The 6,000-nt window shown below is 41.5% G+C and overlaps 1 protein-coding gene and 1 long non-coding RNA gene across 4 annotated transcripts in view; one reads left to right on the plus strand and one right to left on the minus strand.

Annotated features, from left to right (window-relative positions):
- Window positions 1-6,000, plus strand: part of TMEM108 (transmembrane protein 108) — a 361,675-nt gene that overhangs the window by 314,300 nt on the left and 41,375 nt on the right. The window lies entirely within an intron of this gene.
- Window positions 3,604-6,000, minus strand: part of LOC144221800 (uncharacterized) — a 6,476-nt gene continuing 4,079 nt past the window's right edge. Inside the window, exon 3 of the long non-coding RNA XR_013332180.1 lies at window positions 3,604-4,281. This is a non-coding gene — a long non-coding RNA (uncharacterized LOC144221800). The remainder of the gene's footprint in view (window positions 4,282-6,000) is intronic.

A 6,000-nucleotide genomic window follows, 5' to 3' on the forward strand; every position in this document is an offset into this window, starting at 1 on the left:
GTTCACACCAGAGGGTTGTAATCTTGGGTGAGACAGCTCCCTTTAGCTGAGAGGAATTCCAGGAGAGGAATTCAACTGTAAGCCATCAGCAACCAATACTTCCAGCTATTGGTGGGCGAGAGCCTCAGTCTTGAAGACAGATCTGAGTGGCACACATATCCATTACATAGTTAAGTGTAAAAGGTGAAATTATGAAACAAATAAAGGAAAATATTGATAAATATTCCTAAAATAGGACTCAGAAAGACTTTTTTGTGATACTTTCCATATCAGACAAAAAGAGTTGTACAGCAGCCATTGTGACAATTGGCTTTATCAAGGTTGGGAGTATAGGTGGGAAGAGAAGCCAGGAGGAAAAACCACTAGCATCACTGTGGTCCATGTGTGACTTCCCTTGCCTGCAAGGCTGGACATCTAGAGGACTGGCTTTTCCTTCCAGTGCTGATTTTCTCAAAGCCCTGAGAAATAGAGCACGTCTGCCTTGGCTTATGACCTGAACTGTTTGCTCCTATAAGACCCTCAGAATTAATTCACATTTGTGTCTGGTAGGGAGGGACTGGTTTTCAATCACCCAAAGGGCCTTCTTTCAAACGCAGCGTGCTTATAAGAAAGCATGGTGTCCAAGAAATATTCCCCTAACTCTCCTTACAATTGCATATCACAGGTGGCCTCACCCCACTTTTGTGAGCCTGTTTTAAAAAATCAAGGAGCTTCTGAACATCTAGTGTGGCAGACTTCTTTCCAGATGTGCTCTCTGTGTCCCATGTTGTCACTTGTTACTTTGTTCTGAATCCTTGGGAAGGCTGATGCATACTTAGAGACTATGACGCTCTAAGAAGAAAGAAGTCATTCTCAGGGTTAATAATAATTATGATAATAGCAGCCACAGTGACTATACCAGACACTGTGAGACACTTTCAGATATCATCTCACCAAATCACCCTAAGTCTCCACTTTACAGACATAGGAGGTGAGTCTTAAAGTGACCAAGTTGCCCCAGGTGACACAGCTGAAAGCACTCTCTGCAGCACCTGGATGTGAATTAAGATCTGTCTGATCCAAAACACCTCACTCTCTGTGTTACCTCCATTTCCTCTCAGGCTCCGTTCAGTGAGACAGGCTACGGAAACCACTCAATGTGCAACTATAATTGGATCAGTGTTTCTGAGTCTTGGCTTCATCAGCGAAGTTCCAAAAATCCTATTGGTTCTAGTGAAAAGCCAAGTTTGGGAACTATATATTAGATGCACACGAAAATACCCTAGAATACAAAATCGGTGTCTTCTCAAAAGCTAATGTTACCTCTCTTCCGAAATTTTGAGATTGCATCATTGGACGATCCTGTGACTACTTTGAGAGTTTTGTTTACAATTTTATTTTTATGTTAACCTAACAGAAAGGTAACTAAACAAAAACACGGAACATAGAAGCTTTAGTTGGCTTAGAAATTTTCAGTGCTCTGGCACTTGGGTGGCTCAGTCAGTTAAGTGCCTGACTTCAGCTCAGCTCATGATCTCATGGTTCATGGGTTTGAGTCCCGCATCAGGTCCTGTGCTGACAGCTCAGAGCCTGTAGCCTACCTCAGATTCTGTGTCTCCCTCTTTCTCTGCCCCTCCCCCACTCACACTCTGTATTTCTCTCTGTCTCTCAAAAATAGATAAACATTTAAAAACAATTTTTTAAGAAATTATAGGGTTTGCTATGCATCATGTGTGAGCAAGAGTTATAGCTCTGAACAAAATTAGAAAGCCTTGGTTCAAGTTTCAGCCCTATCACTTACTACCTATGTGATTTTACTTTTCACCTATGTGATCTTCATCTTGAACTTCCTCCTTAAACTGATGGAAGCCAACTAGATATTTGAACAACAGAATGACATGCTCGGGTTTAGGGGGAACCTCTCTCCAGAATATTAAAAAACAAGAGACTAAGATGTTGTTCAAGGGTGACCAGGGTATTAATAATGCTTCCTTCACCCACCCATTCCAACCTTCATGAAGTTCAAGATAAGGAGAGCAATCTGATGCTGATTTCGGCTTAAGAGTTAGAAGACCCTGTTTTTTGTAAGGGCTCCTTAAACTGAAGCATATATGTCATTAGTTCTTTGAAAATAAAGATGTGAGATCCGAGCCTACAAGAGCAGTGACATAACAAGAATCTGATGTGACCTCAGATCTTGTAAAGATCCTGTCCACTGGGGAACTGGAAGTCCAGTGTCCCATGCCAAGGATTGTTGTGTCTGCTTCTGCCCTGTGCATTCTACTCAACTGTGATTCAGTACCTTAGGACCTTAACTAACTTGGCATGTGGCATCTGTCCCAGCTCTATTACCTTCATGCTTCTTGATTGACAGAGAAGTACTAGGTATGAGATTTGAATTGGGATAAAGGTTGTACAGTAAAAGGAAACAATCACTTCTTACACACATGGAGGTAGCTTTGGAGCCCACCAAGGACCTCATTGTCTTCTCATTTGTGATGCTCAGGCTCTCCCATTCAGAAAAAGAGCAGCGTTTTGTCTCACCTATCATCCAGTTTACTCATACAGCCCATTTCTCAAACTTCCCTTCACAAGCACCAGATAGACACGTGGTTGCTCCTAGATTTTGTTCCTTGACATTCTGGAGGAGCATTGATTTGCTTGTGTCCTTACAGGTTGCTTAGCAATGAAACCACAGGAGGCAGGGTGAGCAGCACGTAACTTCACAGGTGGCCCTTGCTGTTGCATTGGTTTCCACCCTCTGTTTCAGCTCAGTTTACTCTTTTTACTGTTCAGTAAAGTCCTGATCTCAGTGTTTATATGACGACTTATGTTTGTGCCTGTTCTCTTGTAAACCACCTGAAAACATTTTGAAAGCATGAATGGCCCACACCATACACAAATTCTATCATTTCAGACTTCCATGTCATGTCTGTGGTGGGAGCACGGTTAGGTGTCAGGGCACACATCTGGAAATTCACTCTCCTGTGGAGCCGCCCAAGAAATCTGATCAGGCATCTGACAGACTTCTGCCATGCTAATATAGGCACAGAAGGATGAGCTGGCATCCAGAAAATCACATGGCAACCATCCCTCTCTCTGGGGAAGCTTTGCCAGGAAGCCTATTTACTACAATGAATTGTATAGAACAGAAATATTAGGGTTTTGACATTGGATTCTAGCAGCACATTTGTGAAATGGCAGAGGATGGAAAGAACAGGACCTTGGGGTTAGACAAGACCTGGGTCTCAACCTCAGGCAAGAGAGACACAAAATTCATGACCAAGAGAAGAGTGCGCACAGTGTGGCATGGTGCTTTTGCTGGCACGCCGACATGCATGCACACCGCACTAGATCCCTGCACTTCTGATCCCACTGAACAGAACCTGGCAAGCCCAGCTCAGAAAGGGGTTTATGGAGCCAGGCAGCCTCCTTAACTGTAGCAGTAGCCTGTCAGATCTTACTTTAAATGTCACAAAACCATTTTTTACAGAAATATAAATTTCTAAATTAGCTTTTTCCTTTACACATTCCTTTGGCATATGTGCTAAGCACATGTTTAAAAAAACTGACTATAGTTCAATTCTGATTTTCTTACTTTAAAATGATCAGCACTTCACACTCTTATGCATCATATAAGCCTTACATCTTTTTTGAGCTCACAGGAGGGCGGACAAGTGTGAAAGTACAGTTTTGTGGGTCATACCAAGTTAGCACCTGCAGGAATTTTGTATCTGGACCTGTTACCATCCGGGTGACTTCCAGTGCACAGGTTTTCAGCCAGAAGTATCGGAATATCACAGTGCAGCATTTGGAAATGGTTGTGAAGAAGAAAAATGCTACAACATCCTGCTTCAAGGCACTGGATTTTTTCTTTACCTCCTAAGGTTTGAAATTAGGACTTTGTTTAAACACACATCTTCATCGAGGTTTATGTTGTTAAAAACACTTCTGTTCGCTTCAACATCCCTAAAACCGTGATGTATGTTACACTTGCCAGTAGCCAGGCAGCACTCATGACACTTATCATTGTGCACAGGTGAATGTTAGTTGTAGCTCTGCTCCCCATCTCTCCATTTGAGGCCAGTACATCACTGGTACTATGTATATTCAGCTGCTGTTTAAAAAGTTCCACACAACAAAGGCCATAAAGATTCACTGTGACAAAGCATGGACACAAAATGTTGCATTTGCAAAGGGCATTGAAGTAAGGCAGCAGAGCCGAAATTTGATATTTGTGGAAGAAATGTCCATGATTGTATGAATGGTCTCCATTCCGTAAACCAAAGCAACGATTAAATTCTAGATGAAATCAAAAGAAAGAAAACACTTATACAGCAGTTGAAATCAGGTTGTGTTTTTTTGCCGAGATGCTTGCAAAAGGATTGGCAGTTACTTCATGATATAATTGAAGCAATATATGATAAAAGATATAGGTAAGTCTAAAGGAGCTCTTTTATTAAGTATAAGATAAAAATTATAATTGTAAGAAAGCATTATGTCACAGTTTGTATTTTTTCTTATACATGAAACAACAGTATTTTACTTCTTTAAAAAAAATTTTTTTAATGTTTTATTTATTTCTGAGAGAGAGAGAGAGAGACAGCCTGAGCAGGGGAGGGTCAGAGAGAGACAGAAACAGGCTCCAGGCTCTGAGCTGGCTGTCAGCACAGAGCCAGCTCAAACCCACAAATCATGAGATCATGACCTGAGCCGAAGTTGGACATTTAACCGATTGAGCCACCCAGGTGACCCCACAGTATTTTACTTCTTATAGTTGATGGAATCTGGTACTTAAAACAGAAGAGCTAAAATTTCCTTAGATAACTATTATATCTATTGCCCAATTGTTAGCAATGGAAGACTGACAAAATTTACTACCAGAATTACATGTCTGGCCACAAGCTGATGCACCCTCAGATGGTTTTGATGTGAACAACAAAGATTTCATGGTCTTAGAGATGGAAATACTAAAGCCCAGAATCCAACAGCCTCCATTTAGTCACTGGATATTTATTTAATCAAATGACCATGAGTGTGTGAAGCATGGATGCCCTTTTACCAATGTTCCATGTGGACACTTGGGCTTAGAGGGGACAAGAGGGGAAGAAGAGGCAAAAACAGAGAGGAGAACCAGATAGGAGGAACTTTCATTTCAGACAGCTATTGACTTAGCCCTTAGCAGTGTTTATTTTCTTTAACCTCTGCTCCACGACACCTTCTCCACAATTCCCTCCTACCTTTTCTTCTGTCCCCACGCCCATGTTCTTCCTTTGCCTTTGTCCCCTCCTGCCCTACATTCCTGTCCTAAACCTTGAGATGGCAGATTAATTGGGGGTGGGGAAGGGAATGGGGCCTGTAGGGAGAAAGCAGCACAAACAGCAAGCCTTGACCAAACACTTTAAAAACTTAAAATAGCCAGTCTTTTTCCATCTCAAATCCTAGATCAGGAGTTGCAAACTATAGCCTGCTGCCTGTTTTGTAAATAAAGTTTTATTGAGTCACAACCACACCCATTCACTTATATCTTGCCTATGTCTGCCTTCACACTACAGTGACAGAATTGAATAATCTCAACAGACACAATATCCACAAAGCCTAAAATGTTTACTAGTGTGTCTAGATAATGTGCTTCCCCAAGAGTATTCTGCACAATTCTAGTTGTGCAAAATGTTCAACAGATGTTGCTAGAAAGAAAACGATTCTCAGGTCAAATATTTTTAGAAACTTTGCTTTTCAAGGAAACAACCTCCTTGACCTCCACCGCAGCAACTTCTTACTTGACACATCCCCAAAAGCAAGGGAATCAAGAGCAAAAATAAACTGTTGGGACCTCATCAAGATTAAAAGCTTCTGCACAGCCAAGGAAACAACCCAGAAAATTAATAGGCAACCAACGGAATGGGAAAAGATAGTTGCAAATGACATATCAGATAAAGGGTTAATATCCAGAATCTATAAGGAACTCACCAAACTACACGCCCGAAAAACAAACAACCCAGTGAAGAAATGGGCAGAAGA

The sequence above is a fragment of the Crocuta crocuta genome, unplaced genomic scaffold (assembly GCF_008692635.1).
Source record: "Crocuta crocuta isolate KB4526 unplaced genomic scaffold, BGI_CrCroc_1.0 scaffold580, whole genome shotgun sequence".
NCBI lineage: Eukaryota > Metazoa > Chordata > Mammalia > Carnivora > Hyaenidae > Crocuta > Crocuta crocuta.